The sequence below is a fragment of the Papio anubis genome, chromosome 6 (assembly GCF_008728515.1).
Source record: "Papio anubis isolate 15944 chromosome 6, Panubis1.0, whole genome shotgun sequence".
Lineage (NCBI taxonomy): Eukaryota > Metazoa > Chordata > Mammalia > Primates > Cercopithecidae > Papio > Papio anubis.
The window spans coordinates 4,605,879-4,623,130 of record NC_044981.1 but is presented as its reverse complement, the minus strand read 5'-3'; the positions used below and the strand labels follow the sequence as shown (position 1 = coordinate 4,623,130).

At 42.8% G+C, this 17,252-nt stretch overlaps 1 long non-coding RNA gene across 1 annotated transcript in view; it reads right to left on the bottom strand.

Annotated features, from left to right (window-relative positions):
• Positions 1-2,722: 2,722 nt before the first annotated feature.
• LOC103883427 overlaps positions 2,723-17,252 on the bottom strand; it is a 47,821-nt gene continuing 33,291 nt past the window's right edge. The window contains exon 7 of the long non-coding RNA XR_004184185.1: positions 2,723-3,071. This is a non-coding gene — a long non-coding RNA (uncharacterized LOC103883427). The remainder of the gene's footprint in view (positions 3,072-17,252) is intronic.

Genomic DNA, 17,252 nt, shown 5'->3' with positions numbered 1-17,252 from the left:
AGTTTGAACTTGGGAGGCAGAGGTTACAGTGAGCCGAGATTGCGCCATTGCACTCCAGCCTGAGTGACAAGAGCAAAATTCTGTCTCAACAAAACAAAACAAAACAACAACAAACAGGACAAAGGCTTAATCAGAGAGAGAACTAAAAGAAAGAGGATATAATATTCCGGAATTCAAGACAGGGGTCATTTCAAGAAAGTAAGCAAACACATTTCCAAATGTTTCAAAAAGGCATATACCATTGTATTACATTTCAGAGTGATTTCAGGAATTTAGAATGATTTTCAAGACCATACATATTAGTAAATGTTTTAATTTATAGAATGTCATTCAAGAGTACATATTTATGACCTTCAAGGATGGATTTCCTTGGAAATTATAGTAATCAAATATTAATTTAACAAATAGGAAGGGTCTGTAATAGGCACATTAAAGTACCAATCAGAGCAGTGCTAGAATATAAAGATAATCTAATGGCATTGTAATATGCAAATAAGAATAAAAGCTGCTGGGAAATAGCTCTTTAATATCCAGATACTCCTTCTTACAATTTATACTCATTTGTTTAATATACTCAGAAAGCAAAGAGTAAACTTCAACCACTCTTTGTCCAAATTGTCACAAAACCCAAATAACTGAGATTTTACTGTTTTGCTTGTTGGTGAGTCCAAGAACTATGTGTCAAAGATCAAGTACCTATTTACCCCTCAATGTCTGTTCATAAATTTAAGAGATCTTATAAGGCTAAATGTGTCTTCTGAAATGAAAATCTGCCAACCACATGGACTTGAAAATGTGATTGGTTTGCATTCATGACTTAACATATGCCTCTGAAAAATCATAGCTGACTGTCATCTCCAAGGTCCAGCTGCTGGAAATAGTTGGCTTAAAGACTGATTCAAGGCTTCACTGGAAAATGATGTCAGGGACTCAATTCAATTGAAATTTATGAAGTAATCACAACTGATTTTTTTTTTTTTTTCTTAAGAGACAGGGTCTCGCTCTATTGCCCAGACTGTAGTTTGCAGTGAGGCAATCATAGCTCACCGCAGCTTCAAACTCCTGGGCTCAAATGATCCTCCCACCTCAGCCTCCCAAGTAGCTAGGGACAGTTAATTATAAAAAACAAGTCGACTTACAAAAGGTAGGCAACTACATAGATAAAACAAGTTGCCAAAGGGAAAAAAGGGATAAGAACATTAAAGCCAAGATTGTTACAGAACAATGTAATCCATTTGATAAATAAATTTGACCCCAAGTTTCCTAGTGGCCAGAGCAAAGAGGGAGGAGGCTGATGCTTTCACCATAAGATTAAAAAGTTGTTCAGTAGAAGCCAAGTTTCTCCTGAAGCTGCAGCCCCATGGAAATTTATCCTGTGAGTCCTCATAAAGAGTAATCTGGCAATCTATCAGATCGGGCTCTCCATAAAATCCTTGTGTTGAATATAATAATGCATTTCTTAGAGTTGGGTCTGATATCCTTCATGTAAGCACAGTTCAGTCAAGTTAGTACTACCAGGAGGCAAATACCCGGGATCCAAATACACAGTGCCCTGACAATCAGGTTTGATCCATAGGTAAATTTTAGGATATCCAGCAGAGTGGAGAATTTGCATAACCTTCAGGCGATTCTTCACAAACATTACTTCTCGAAAATCAGTATTTTGCTAAGGGATTGAACAGCAGGGAGTTCAAAGTTGTATTCTCTAGTGATAGCCCAGAGTGCAGGCATTCTGTATTATTACACATCTTTAGCACTGACAGCCCAAAAGGAAGAACCAAGTTTCCTTAGTGAAACTACCTAATACATTTCAGCATGCAGGTGGGTGAGCACTGCTAAGGGAGCTCCTGTGTTGTTACACTTGACTCCTTTGAGTCTATTTTTACAGCTTAAAATAATAAAGATCATTAAAAATACACAAATTAGGCCAGGCACAGTGGCTAACGCTTGCAATCCCAGCACTTTTGGAGGCAGAGGCGGGCAGATTGCTAACATAGCAAAACCCCGTCTCTACCAGAAATATAAAAAAAATTAGCCGGGCATGGTGATGCACACCTGTGGTCCCAGCTACTCAGGAGGCTGAGGAGGGAGGATTGCTTGAGCCCAGGAGGTTGAGGCTGCAGTGAGCCAAGATCACACTGCTGCACTCCAGCCTGGCTGACAGAGTGAGATGCTGTCTTAAAAAAGAAAAAAATTGTATCTATCTACCTACCTACCTACCTATCTACACACACACATTATTTTGGTTTGCAGACATGAAAGAGTTTTCAATTGCAAGCTCCCAGGGTGTCTAATTTGGTCCTCACCGCCATGTGATGAGGCAGGATCTGTAAGATCCTCATTTCGTAGACAATCACCAAAAAAGGAGGGGTGGGCTTTAAAATATCTTTGAGGGCTAATATTCCATGATTTTCACTAGGAACTACTTTGCCTCTTTGGCCTTTCGGGATAACAGAGATGATTGTTTTAGTGCTCACCTGTTCTATCTGAACTATAAAATCCTAGGAGGCAGGGTAATCGTTTGTGTTAGGAGGGCCCCAGGAGGGTGCTTAGTCAATATTATCCTGATTTCGACCCCATCTGTGCACCTAAATCTTCCCCATTCTAATTCTTCTTTCCTGAAGTTATGATGAAAGCCTGTTAAAGTACAAGTTCAGAAATGTAAATTTTTTAAGTTGTCAAGCCAGTAGGCGAAAGAAACCATGACTGAATGACTTACAGCTTTAAAGAGTTATAAAAGACCTTTATTTGGAGGCACTCACAACCCCCTCATCGCCCTTCACAGCATTCATCTTGGGAAGGAAGGGAACGGCTGCCCAGAAGCTGCAGCGGATCTCTATCCTTGCAATGACCAGCCCTGAGGATGGTAATGGGGCATTCGCGGAATTCTCAGGAGCACCCACCTGGGATGTGCTGCGAACATGAACGTGGGCAACAGTCTGCTAGGAAGATCCGCCGTCCCTGTGCTAATTGCCCCAGACTCATTATTCTTGCTTCATTGTACAGGGGATTGATTCATCAGGTCACATGTGCAGCAACACATGTTGGAGATGGGAGAAGCTATTTAATGCCTGCAAAAATAGAGATGCAATGCAGGCCGGCATGCAGCTGTGGCCTTGCCCAGTACTACCAAATTCATGCCGGGCCCAGAGCCAGCAAAACAGTCGCAGGAAAGACACCCCCATAGCATGTTAATATTCCTTCAACTTGGGAAAGATAAAGCCTTTTGTTCAGTATTTATGAGGACGGAAAGTCAAGATTTCCTTGAATAGTTTGCATTTCTAAGTATGGTTTCTTGTTCTATCACTTTTTTCTTCTCCTGGGAGAAGTTTTAAAAATGAAATGGATTGATTACAGTTAAAAACTGGTTCGTGCCAAAATGGAGCAGCTTATCACGTGCTTTTGAGTCTTTGTCCATCGTTACCCCTGAATGGGGAGTGCATTATGGGAAACTAGGGTGTTCATCCTATTCTTACCGTTTTCTTTGTAAACAACAGCCGTCTTCATTATTATCATTAAAGTTCTAGACACTTAAATGGCTTAAAAGCAAAAGGAAGCATACTATCAATACATTTTACAAAGGAGAAGAAGAGCAAAGTAGGAAAGGTATATTTAAATGCTTAAATACATTTCATGCTTCTGAAAGAATGAAGGTTGTACAGACCAATACTTCTTGAACTTTAATGTGCCTGCAAACCATCTGGGCACCTCACTGAAAGGTAAAATTTGACTCCATAGGTCGGGGGTGAGGCCTGAAAATCCGCATTTCTAACGGATTCCCAAGTGCTGCTGATGCTGCGACTCCAGAGACCACAGTGTGTATAGCGAGTGTATAAACCTACCCTATAATTACCAACATTTCCACCATTTAAAGATAAACTCTAGGCTACTCTCATTAAACCATTAAAAAGAGTATTTTGGCCGGGCACGGTGGCTCATGCCTGTAATCTCAGTACTTTGGGAGGCCAAGGTGAGCGGATCACGAAGTCAGGAGATCAAGACCATCCTGGCTAACCCAGTGAAACCCCGTCTCTACTGAAAAATATACAAAAAATGAGCCGGGCATGGTGGTGGGCGCCTGTGGTCCCAGCTACTATGGAGGCTGAGGCAGGAGAACGGTGTGAACCCAGGAGGTGGAGCTTGCAGTGAGTTGATATCCCGCCACTACACTCCAACCTGGGCGACAGAGCGAGACTCCGTCTCAAAAAAAGAAAGAAAGAAAAGAAAAGAGTATTTTGCTCAAAACCAAGTATCTGAAATTTAAACCTCTAGAAAGACACGTGTGATTTTTTTTTTAAATGAGATAACAAACTCCTGTCTATATACTTACAGTATGTACAGAATCTTTTTTTTCTAGACTTTATCATTCGTACACACGTCGCCAACTTATTTTTCATACATCACACATATTAATTTGATTGTTGCTGTTGTGCAGTGGCACAATCCTAGCTCACTACAGCCTTGAACTCCTAGGCTCCAGCAGTCCTCTGGCTCCAGCCTCCTGAGTAGCTGAGACCACCTACATGTGCCACCACGCCCAGCTAATTAAAAACCATTTTATGGCCAGGAGCAGTGGCTCATGCTTATAATCCCAGCACTTTGGGAGGCTGACATGGATGGATCACCTGAGGTCAGGAGTTTGAGACCAGCCTGGCCAACATGGTGAAACCCCATCTCTTCTAAAAATACAAAAATTAGCCAGGTGTGATGGTGCATACCTGTAGTCCCAGCTACGTGGGTGGCTGAGGCAGGAGAATCTCTTGAACCTGGGAGGTGGAGGTTGCAGTGAGCCAAGATCATGCCATTGAACTCCAGCCTGGGCAACAGAGCAAGACTCCATCTCAAAAAAATAATAATAACGAATAAAATGAAATAAAATAAAATAAAATAAAGTAAAATAAATGTTTTGTAAGGACAGAGTCTTGCTCTATTGCCCAGACTTGTCTTAAACTCCTGGCCTCAAGCAGTCTTCCAGCCTCAGCCTCCCAAAGTGCTGGGATTACAGGGATGACCCACCATGCTTGGCCTTTATAGTTATTAATTTTAAGACTAAGTAGCTCTTACCTAAGTAGGAATGGAGAGAGATGTGCTCCAAATTATGGGCACAGCACAGGCAAAGTTCAAGAAACCTCCTCAGTACATGGGAAACCTGCCCTCTCCTCTGAACTCCCGACTTGGACCATACAGCCCTGTTTGTTCCCATTGGATTGGTGTATTAATAACGCCCTCTTTGACTCTTGAAGGGGACCCAGTTTAGAAAACAACTTAGATCGCTCTACTTACAGCTTATCTGCAAGAATAGTCATCTGGCGCTTAACACACTGTTTTCCTGTATTGCTAATCATTTCTGCTTATATCCATGTCTTAGGTTTCCGATGAGATTATAACTTATTCAAAAACATCTCATTTATTAATTAGATCATTTACCAAGATTTCCTTAAAACAACCTGGGATCATTGTCCCATATGCAGAAGCAAGTTAGATCAAATACCTCTTAAAGTCAGAAAACATTTAAACAGTCTATTGAATAACTATCTGAATAGTGGTGGCAGCCCTAAATAGAACACATTTATCCATCCACCCTTCCATTCATCCATCCATCCATCACATATCCATCCATCCATCCATCCATCCATCCATCCATCCATCCATCCATCATCCATCCATCCAACAAAACCCTATTGAAAACTACTTTTGTGCCAGGCTCTGGGCTAGGTGCTAGAAGTACAAAAACCAGTTCTTGCCTCCCAGGCCTATTGCTTAGTCCTTCACAATGAAATGTTTATTAACTTACTTTAAAAAACAGACTTTTTTCCCCCCAGTTTTTGAGAAGGTCATTTGTTTGGGAAAATGGGAGTAGAAAACAATTACCTGTTGGAATAAACACTATTCTAGAAATACACAGACTGTGACTTTGGCTCAGGCTCCAAGATGATCTAACAGTGTGTCTACAGGGGAGTAACTTCCATCCTCTTTGTGAAACGAAGGAGCTTGGTGATTGCTAAGATCCCTTACAGTCTCACTGTTCTATTATAGGAGGTAAGATGTTTTCTTCTCTGCTGCTAAAGACTTCTAGGAAGAGCAGAATTTTAGGAAAGCTTTGAATAGCAGAGGGAATAATTTCATAGAAGCCTTTAGAGACGAGTAATTATAAGCTAAGATATTTCTTGGCTTTTTGCACATTTTCCTTTTTTACCTCTCCCTCTTCCATCTTTAGTTTTATAGTTTGCCAAGATTTCTTTTCTTTATATTTTCTTTTACTAAAATTTGTTTTATTTGTGTGTGTGTCTTTGCCATCAGTCTCTCCATCCAACCATGTAAGTCTTCCTATGCTGGTCCCCATACCTCCCACGCTCCTACCCCTACCCCCATGTCCATTCATCCTCTTGGCTTCCCGAACTTCCCTGGAATCTCCCAATGCCATCATACTCCTGTTGTGCTCCTACTCCAAGTCTTGCCATCACTTTCTGTTTTTCTTCCCTTGGAATTCTCTTTCTCAAGCTCCCCCAGTTAGACATTTGCCACATAGCCTGTGTTATTAGTATGTATTCTTCATGTTTTTTTCCAGGTGAAAAATGATGCTTTTTACCTAGAAAAAAACGCTGTGTTTCCCAGGCTGGTCTTAAACTCCTGGCCTCAAGCAGTCTTCCAGCTTTGGCCTCCCAAAGTGCATGAGCCACTGTGGCCCAGCCTTTATAGTTATTAATTTTAAGAAGACTAAGTAGATGTTACCTAATTAGGAATGAAGAGAGATGTGCTTCAAATCACGGGCACAGCACATGCAAAGGTCAAGAAGCAAGAGGTCAACGTAGCAATAAGAATCTCGTATTTCCTGGAAAACCTGCCAGTGTGACTTGGTGTGTCGAGACGCTCCCCGACATGCCCTGTGAATGGTATATATCTCTGCAGATTCATTCACCCAGCAGATATTTATTAAACACCTACTATCTACAGCATTGTGTTAAGGCACAGGGACAGGCAGTACAAAGATGGAGAAGGTACGACATTTCTCTTCTTGTAACTTACAACATAGAAGGAAAGACAGACTTGAAAACAGAAGAATTGTGGTGCAGTGTGACACATGCCATACTGCCATGGGAACATGGTGAAGAAGTCCCTAATGATTCCTGTGGGAAAGCTTCCCTGGGGTACTGGCATTTGACTACACAGTTGTTTCTTCTTTGCCACCCACTGGCAGATGTTTCTGACTCGAGGGCCTTGCACTGGTGAGAAACAGTTCTAGTTCTCTCTTGTCTGTGTCCTGTGCTAAAGTAGCCACAATTGCAGTTGTCCATTACAAAGATAAATAAATGCACTAAGTGCTGGTACAGGCTCTCTAAGGTAAAAAGGATCAGGACCTGGGAAGCAATTTATACCTGTTCATGAAAAGCAAAGGAAATATTCAACTTTTGGAAAATACACGGTTGGGGAAATGAGAGTTCTAGTGGCAGGAGTGGGACATGAGGGCCAGGTCGCCTCAGTAATAATCACCTATCACAAATACATAAATAAATAAAAGAAAGGAAAAGCTCCGAGCTCTTCTATGAATTCAAATCCTATTGATTCTCTTCTATTAAAATTCAGAAATGTTTTGGGTAATAATACATTAATGTCTATTAATTTTTTTTTTTTGAGATGAAGTCCTGCTCTGTCACCCAGGCTGGGGTGCAGTGGTGCAATCTCTGCTCACTGCAACCTCTGACTCCCAGGTACAAGCAATTCTCCTGCCTCAATCTCATAAGTAGCTGGGATTACAGGTGCCCGCCACCACTCCCGGCTAATTTTTGGATTTTCAGTAGAGACAGGGTTTCACCATGTTGGCCAGGTTGGTCTTGAACTTGAACTCTTGACCTCATGATCCGCCCACCTCGACCTCCCAAAGTGCTGGGATTATAGACGCAAGCCACTTTGCCTGACCAATGCCGATGAATTTTTAACATTAAATCATTCACCAGAGTAGCTAGGAGAGACCCTGAGAGAAAGGGACACAGAACTAATTTAGGATGGGGATTGGGGCAACTGAGCATGGAGCAAGACCCCCAAGAGTAGACGGGATGAGGGGCCGGCACAGCGAGAAGACCTGGCCAGTGTGTCCTATGTGGGGTGTAGGGCAGGAGGCCAACAGTCCTCTTCCGGGAAGATCTCATCCTTCCCCTGGCTCCCATTAGTCTATGCCAGTGACTTCACAGCTTCTTCTCCAGGCCAGATCTGTTCTGTGAATTCTGGATTCCTGTGAGCTCTATTTGATTTGAACCTGTTTCCAAACCTGCTTCTCTCCTCCCAGTTTTTTTGGACCCACTCACCAACCTAATTGTCTGAGCTAGGTACCTGGATGTTGCACCTGACCCAGCCTCCCCTCTCACCCACCAGGCTTAAGCACACATCAAGCTCTGGTCTCTCTACCTCCTCAGCAGCATTGCAGTCTCTCCATTACTGTCCATTCCTGTTGTTGTGCCCTAGGTCTGGCTCTCACCATTTCAGCACTCCATTACCTTGATAGACTCATTGATTTCCTTCATTGCAGTCATCTTTCAAACCATTCTCTACCCTGCAGCTAGACTAAACCTTTTTTTTTTTTTTTTTTTTGAGACAGAGTCTGCTCTGTCACCCAGGCTGGAGTGCAGTGGTGTGATCTTGGCTCATTGCAACCTCCACCTCCTGGGTTCAAGTGATTCTCCTGTCTCAGCCTCCCGAGTAGCTGGGATTACAGGTGTGCACCACCACGCCTGGCTAGTTTTTGTACTTTTAGTAGAGACAGGGTTTCACCATGTTGGTCAGACTGGTCTAGAGCTCCTGACCTCGCGATCCGCCCGCTTCAGCCTCCTAAAGTGCTGGGATTACAGGGGTGAGCCACCATGCCCAGCCAGCTAGAATGAACCTTCTAAAGCACGAATTGGAGGTCCCATTTGTATCTAACATTTATCTTGCTAGGATGAAGTCCATACTGGTGAGTGCAGCATGCCGGGCATCTTCAGGCTGATTCCTGTCACATCCCTACCCATGGTTCTCACATTCTGGTTACCACCAACATTTCCCTGAACATATGTTTCTCTTGCTCTGGGCTTTTGCACTGTTGTCTCCACTACTGGGATTGCCCCCCCTGCTTGCCCACACTTGGCCAGTTTCTATTTATCCTCCCAGGCCTCAGCTTGGGCATCATCAAAAGGATTTCTACCCTCATTTCCCCATGAGACCAGCTGCCTCTCATTGCAGGCACAACACCTGAGCTTAACCGACAGCACTGGACGCCCTGTTCTACAAGTGCGGAGCTGGCTTTGACCCTGGTGACGCTTCTACTCCTCAGTGTTTTACCTGACCAGTGTGGGCACTCAGTGTTATTTAACTTCTTTTTTTGTTTGTTTAATTTTAGTAGAGATGGGGTTTCACTATGTTGGCCAGGCTGGTCTTGAACTCCTGACCTCAAGTGATCTGCCCACCTTAGCCTCCCAAAGTGCTGAGATTACAGGCGTGAGCCACCGAACCCGGCCAACACTAGGTGTTTGATGAAAGAAAGGAGAGAGGGAAAGAGGGGGGTTTTCTAAGAGAGGAATAAGAGGTCTTCAAATCATACTTGGTCTATTTTCTCATTTTCCTAACTGCCAACCTCTTCCTGTCCCCGTTTTTATTCATAGAGACCATGACATGTGGCTTATAAATACAAATTAGTAAAGTATGGCTGGGGTAGACCAGGCGAGGTGGCTCAGGCCTGTCATCCCAGCACTTTGGGAGGCTGAGCCTGGAGGATTGCTTGAGGCCAGTAATTCAAGACTAGCCTGAGCAATATAGTGAGACCTCTTCTACAACAAATAAAATTAGCCAGGTATAGTGGCACCTGCCTGTAGTCCTAGCTACTTGGGAGGCTGAGGCAGGAGGATTGCTTGAGCCTAGGAGTTGGAGACTGAGGCAGCAGTGAGCTATAATCATGCCACTGCACTCCAGCCTGGGCAACAGAGCTAGGGGCCTGTCTCTAAAAAGAAAAGAAATATATGTCTGAGATGTCTTCTCTCATAATTACGCCAGACTGATTACACAGGTGATGAATGATTGGCTAGTGTTGAATAGTTAACACAGTTGAGAGTCATTCCTTTGGGGGAAAAAAAAAAAACAAAAAAACAATAAGCTCAAATCTACTTTACAAACAATTTATCATAGAGGTTAAGAGATTAGCATTGCTCTCTGAGAGACCTGAGTTCAAGTCTTGGCTCTGCCATCTGCTATGACCTTGGAAAACTTAACCTCTTTTAGCCTCGGTTTCCTTATCTGTAAAATGAAGATCATAGTAGTATCTACCTCATAAGGTTTTCAGAGATTAGTAAAGGTGTGTAAAGAATTTAGTACACTGCCTGGCACATAGTGACAAGAAATATTGGTTCTTTTAGTAATCGGTGGCAGTAAGACTCTGGACTTCTCTTTGATGTCAACATGCATTTTTCTTTCTCTTTGTCTCATAATTTGACAATTTTTTTTTTTTTTTTTGAGACAGGGTCTTGCTCTGTTGTTTAGGCTGAAGTTCAGTGGGTTCAATCATAGCCCACTGCAGCCTTGAACTCCTGGGCTCAAGCAATCCTCCTGCCTCAGCCTGCTGAGTAGCTAGGACTACAGGCATGCAGCACCACACACCTGGCTATTTTTAAAATTTTTTGTAGAGACAGGGTTTTACCATGCTGTCTAGGCTGGCCTTAAACTCCTGGCCTCAAGCAATCCTCCCACCTCAGCCTCCCAGAGTGCTGGGATTGCAGTGTGAGACTTCGTGCCTGAGCTATTTAGCAATTTTATAGTCAGATTCTGGACTGATGGGCCCCCACGATGGCTTCCCTCCATGCTGTCCTTCCCAACTCCCATCTGACCTTTGTCCTGCTCAGTAGTGATTCGGCTCCCCACCCCTCCCTCACCAGCCTCTGCAGACTTCTGGGTCAGGAATTAGTCGACATTATCATAAAATCTTTGGATTTCTCCTTATGAGAAACAACATCTTTTTTTTCCTTTTTCTTTTTTTTAATTATACTTTAAGTTCTAGGGTACATGTGTACAACATGCAGGTTCGTAACATAGTTATACATGTGCCCTGTTGGTTTGTTGCACTCATCAACTTGTCGTTTACATTGTGTATTTCTTCTAATGCTATCCCTCTCCCCAGCCCCCCACCCCCTGACAAGCCCTGTTGTGTCATGTTCCCTGCCCTGTGTCCGTGTGTTCTCATTGTTCAACTCCCACCTATGAGTGAGAACATGCAGTGTTTGGTTTTCTGTCCTTGTGATAGTTTGTTGAAAATGATGGTTTCCAGCTTCATCCATGTCCCTGCAAAGAACATGAACTCATCATTTTTTATGGTTGCATAGTATTCCATGGTGTATATGTGCCACATTTTCTTTTTTATTATTATTAATTTTTTATTATACTTTAAGTTCTAGGGTACATGTGCACACCGTTCAGGTTTGTTACATGTGTATACATGTGCTATGTTGGTGCGCTGTACCCATTAACTCATCATTTACCTTAGGTATATCTCCTAATGCTATCCCTCCCCACTTCCCCCACCCCATGATAGACCTCGGTGTGTGATGTTCCCCTTCCTATAGTTTGCTGAGAATGATGGTATCCCCTTGCGATAGTTTGCTGAGAATGATGGTTTCCAGCTGCATCCATGTCCCTACAAAGGACATTAACTCATCCTTTTTTATGGCTGCATAGTATTCCATGGTGTATATGTGCCACATTTTCTTAATCCAGTCTATCATTGATGGACATTTGGGTTGGTTCCAAGCTTGCTATTGTGAATAGTGCCACAATAAACATATGTGTGCATGTGTCTTTATAGCAGCATGATTTATACTCCTTGGGATGGCTGGGTCAAATGGTATTTCTAGTTTTAGATCCTTGAGGAATTGTCATACTGTCTTCCACAATGGCTGAACTAGTTTACAGTCCCACCAATAGTGCAAAAGTGTTCCTATTTCTCCACATCCTCTCCAGCACCTTTTTTAATGATTGCCATTCTAACTGGTGTGAGATGGTATCTTATTGTGGTTTTGATTTGCATTTCTCTGATGGCCAGTTATGATGAGCATTTTTTCATGTGTCTGTTGGCTGCATAAATGTCTTCTTTTGAGAAGTGTCTGTTCATATCCTTTGCCCAATTTTTGATGGGGTTGTTTGTTTTTTTTCTTGTAAATTTGTTTGAGTTCTTTGTAGATTCTGGATATTAGCCCTTTGTCAGATGATTGCAAAAATTTTCTCCCATTCTGTAGGTTGTCTGTTCACTCTGATGGTAGTTTCTTTTGCTGTGCAGAAGCTCTTTAATTTAATTAAATTTCATTTGTCAATTTTGGCTTTTGTTGCCATTGCTTTTGGTGTTTTAGACATGAAGTCCTTGCCCATACCTATGTCCTGAATGGTATTGCCAAGGTTTTCTTCTAGGGTTTTTATGGTTTTAGGTCTAACATGTAAGTCTTTAATCCATCTTGAATTAATTTTTGTATAAGGTGTAAGGAAGGGATCCAGTTTCAGCTTTCTATATATGGCTAGCCAGTTTTCCCAGCACCATTTATTAAATAGGGAATCCTTTCCCCATTTCTTGTTTTTGTCAGGTTTGTCAAAGATCAGATGGTTGTAGATGTGTGATATTATTTCTGAGGGCTCTGTTCTGTTCCATTGATCTATATCTCTGTTTTGGTACCAGTACCATGCTGTTTTGGTTACTGTAGCCTTGTAGTATAGTTTGAAGTCAGGTAGTGTGATGCCTCCAGCTTTGTTCTTTTGGCCTAGGATTTTCTTGGCAATGTGGGCTCTTTTTTGGTCCCATATGAACTTTAAAGCAGTTTTTTTTCCAATTCTGTGAAGAAAGTCATTGGTAGCTTGATGGGGATGGCATTGAATCTATAAATTACCTTGGGCAGTATGAGAAACAACATCTTAAATTCTGTTCCAACTTGAGAAAAGTCTCACAAGCTATATAGGAAAAGAAGCTATTATCACACTCACCTGTAGGTTTTTTATCTAAGTCATATACACTCAGGTACAAGTCATTAGTAGGAACTATTATAATTATTACTAGGAACAGTTATAATTAATCAGCAAATGTGTGTTTCTTATCATACTACACATCTGACAAGCCACATCTGTGGGGTTACCACCTTGTATTATGTTTCAACACCTAGTATTTTGCATTTTCCTGTTTTATGCAACTAAACCTTATCCTAATCAACATAAAATTCAACACCCACGAGTTGGATGATATATATAATAAAATCCAATTGTGTCATTGGGTTAGTGGAGAAGATCAGATATGGAGCAATGATGAGCAGATATTATCAGCTGGAAAATTAGTGACCCTTGTTATGCTGTAGCAAAACATTTGATAAAAATTGTCATTTCCTGAATAATATAAAGCAAGCAACATGCAAACCAAAGATGTAGCTGGGGGAAAGGGTAAGAAGTATAAAATTTTGGTTTGTATTGATTGCATCTTGTGGCTTTTAGCTAGAAACTGTGATAAAGATATAAACTCATCTGGAGCTATTCTGCCTGCCAACAGAGATGGAAGGAAACATGGCTTTGTAAAGATTAGACTCTGCCTGTAATCTAAACTCGGCTGTGAGTCCTGTAACTGGGAGTCTTGTAGGATGAAAAATACAACTTCTAATGAGTGCAAGCCCATCCAGCCTTGGCAGGAGATAAGGCTGTGGCCCCAGGCACTTTCTGAGCATCTTCTTAGGTTCATTGCCAAACAATGGAAACAAGCCCAGACACAAAAATTGCATTAAGGGTGTTCCCATCTCACCCAACTTCTTTCTTCTTTCAAATGGTCTCAAGGCAGCCAGGCCAATTGGAGAGGGAAAGATTGGGCAGAGCATAAAGAGCTCTAAATAAAAGATCAGAGCCTTCGGGCATGAGAAGTGTTTCTGGACACAGTGTTAGGCTGTAGTAACCCACACTCAGAATTGACTCGAAGCAAAGATATTGGATGGAAACTTACTATGTTTGGACAGAAACCTCAAGCTTGGCCTGCAAAAACTTCCGATTAGTCAACTCTGAAAAGAATTTCTGGGAACCTGCACCTGCACCAGCAAGAAGTTCGCTGTGGAAACCATGCTGCTTCAAGATGATCCTATCTCCAGTGCCCAGGGATCTCAGATATAGCCATGGAGGAAAACGGACAAGGAAGAACCCCCGAGAAGGCAAAGCCAGAGACCATGCAGGCAATGGACAAGAGAGTTCCTCCAAGGCAGCAGTTCAATCAAGGAATGACCTTCTCTGCCAGCAAAGGAAGTCCTTGCCATTCCTATCCAGCAGGATTTGATCATTGCTATGGACAAATACCTGCAATATTTCTCTTTCCTCCTTTTTTTTTTTTTGAGCCAGGGTCTTTGTCAACTAGGCTGGAACTGCAGTGGTGCAATCTTGGCTCACTGCAACCTCTGCCTCCTGGGCTTAAGTGACCCTCCCAGCTCAGTCTCCCAGGTAGCTGGGATTACAGGCGCATGCCACCACAACTGGCTAATTAAAAACATCTTTTTTGTTTTTTATTTTCTGTAGAGACGGGGTTTCACTATGTTGCCCAAGCTGGTCTTGAATTCCTGGGCTCAAGTGATCTGAGTAATCCCAGAGTGTTGGGGTTACAGGCATGAGCCACCACGTCTAGCCTTTCCCCACTTTTCTTTTTTTTTTTTTTTTTGAGACGGAGTCTTGCTCTGTCACCCAGGCTGGAGTGCAGTGGCCGGATCTCAGCTCACTGCAAGCTCCGCCTCCCGGGTTTACGTCATCCTCCCGCCTCAGCCTCCCTAGTAGCTGGGACTACAGGCGCCCGCCACCTCGCCCGGCTAGTTTTTTGTATTTTTTAGTAGAGACGGGGTTTCACCGTGTTAGCCAGGATGGTCTCGATCTCCTGACCTCATGATCCGCCCGTCTCGGCCTCCCAAAGTGCTGGGATTACAGGCTTGAGCCACCGCGCCCGGCTCCCCACTTTTCTAATGTGAGTTTTTCTGTGTGTCTGCTTATTCTGCTCCTATGCCAGCAATTATATTGCATGTACATGCAGATAACCTTTTTTGCTTTGCAAATTACCAGACCATGAGGAGGCACATGCAGACATGATAGAGCACATCACCTAGAGATCCTGGACTTTGAGATGCGCTAACTGGATGGGAAATGCCTGGGTCTACACAGGGGCAGAAGAGTATTCATGAGTGAAACTCCTTCATGAGTATTCATGAGTGAAACCCCGTCTCTACAAAAAATAAAAAACAAAAAAAATTTTTTTAATTAGCCAGGTGTGGTGGCGTGTGCCTGTAGTCCCAGCTACTTGGGAGACTGAGGTGGGAGGGTCATTTAAGCCCAGGAGGCAGAGGTTGCAGTGAGCCAAGATTGCACCACTGCATGCCAGAGGAGCAGTCTACGGCATCAACTACTAGCTGCCTTCCAAAACCCATCCTTTGCTTCTCCTTTAGCAAAGAAATCCTGATTTTTACCCAGGCACATTGCTGCCCAGCTAGAAATCTGTATTTCCCTGCCTCCTTGACCATTAGGTATGGTCAGGTAATTAAATTCTGGCCAATGAGATAAAAGTAGTTGGGTTGCAAGGAACTGCCTGGAAGGGCTCTTAAAAGAGTAGAGGCATGCCCTTCCCTCCTCCTTCCTGCTGATTTGAACTTAGAAACAGGGATGTGCTGGTGGAGCTTCAGCCGGCGTCTGGAACTATGAGGATGAGGGGCACAGAGAATGCTATGGAGCATGATGATGCCATGGAGCTACCAAAGCAGCTCTGGACTGCTTATCTCTAGACTTCTTTTAACTGAGAGAGAAATGAAATTTAATCTTGTATAAGCCTTTGTCTTTTGCAGTTTTCTGCTATGAAGCTGAACGTAACCATGATTGGTAGACTCTCCATGCATGACGTGGCCAATTGAACTTTAAGACTATGGAGAAGGTGATTTAATGATGTGGGTTTGACATCTGGTCCATGGATCCGTTGAACTATTTCCTGGGAGGCTGGAAAGAAATACCTGTGTTGTGCTTCCTTTAGCTTTAGAAATAGCCAGGGTTAGACTGAATTAGAATGCAAGCCTGATTAATTTTCATGATTGAAAAAAAAAATTCCATAATATCTTGCCCAATTAAAATGATTATAGAGGCCAGGTGCGGTGGCTCACACGGATGATCCCAGCACTTTGGGAGGCTGAGGCAGGTGGCTCACTGGAGGTCAGGAGTTAGAGACCAGCCTGGCCAACATGGTGAAACCCTGTTTCTACTAAAAATACAAAAATCAGCCGGGCATGGTGGTGCATGCCCGTAATCCCAGCTACTAGGGAGGCTGAGGGAGGAGAATCGCTTGAACCTGGGAGGCGGAGGTTGCAGCAAGCCGAGATCGCACCACTGTACTCCAACCTAGGTGACAGAGCAAGACTCCATCTAAAAAAAAAAAAAAGATTATAGAGTATATGCCCTTTCCAACAGATGCCATTCTGCCTGCTGTGGATATGGAGAAGAGAAACCAGAGGCCATGGTTTTGGCAGAAGCAGCTCTATCACCCACACTCTCTGGTCTAGTCAGTTTCCAATATTAGAAAGAAAGATTAGAAAGAAGATGTGGCTTCACTTGTCTGATAATTTATAAAAAGGACTCATCAGAAAAAATAGTGAAATTTAGGACATTAGATTCAATGCAACGGTTATTTATGTTATTTTCTATGAGCTTACATTAGATTTCTCAACCTCGGCACTATTGACATTTGGACCAGATGATTCTTTGTGATGGGGGTTGCCTGGGAGTCACAGGATGGTCAGCAGCTTCCCTGGCTTCGACACTCTACATTCTAGTAGCAATGCCCTCTGCCCCAGCTGTGACAACTAAAATGCCTCCAGACATTGCCAAGTGTCCCCTGGCAGTGAAAATTGTCCCCAGGTTGAGAAGCGCTGGCTTAACATGAGGCTCAAGGCTCGTACCATGTTGTTGTGTGATACACAGAGCCTGCTGTTAGCACATGTGTGGAATGAGGAGAAGCCACCAGTTGGTGTAGTTGGGACATAGGACCCAAGTACATTTTAGCACCTGTTCTTGATAGATAACTTCAAGAATAGCTATAATTTAGTAAGTACATAATAAAAGTCAGACACTCTGCTTCATAATTTCACATGTACTGCTTTTTTTGGAAAAGTTTTTTTAAAGTATAGAAAAGTACAATAACACTTCTCCTGTTTCCTTCCCAATTTCCTTTCCGTCAGAAATTTAGTGTGTATCAATCACCTTTTTCTTTT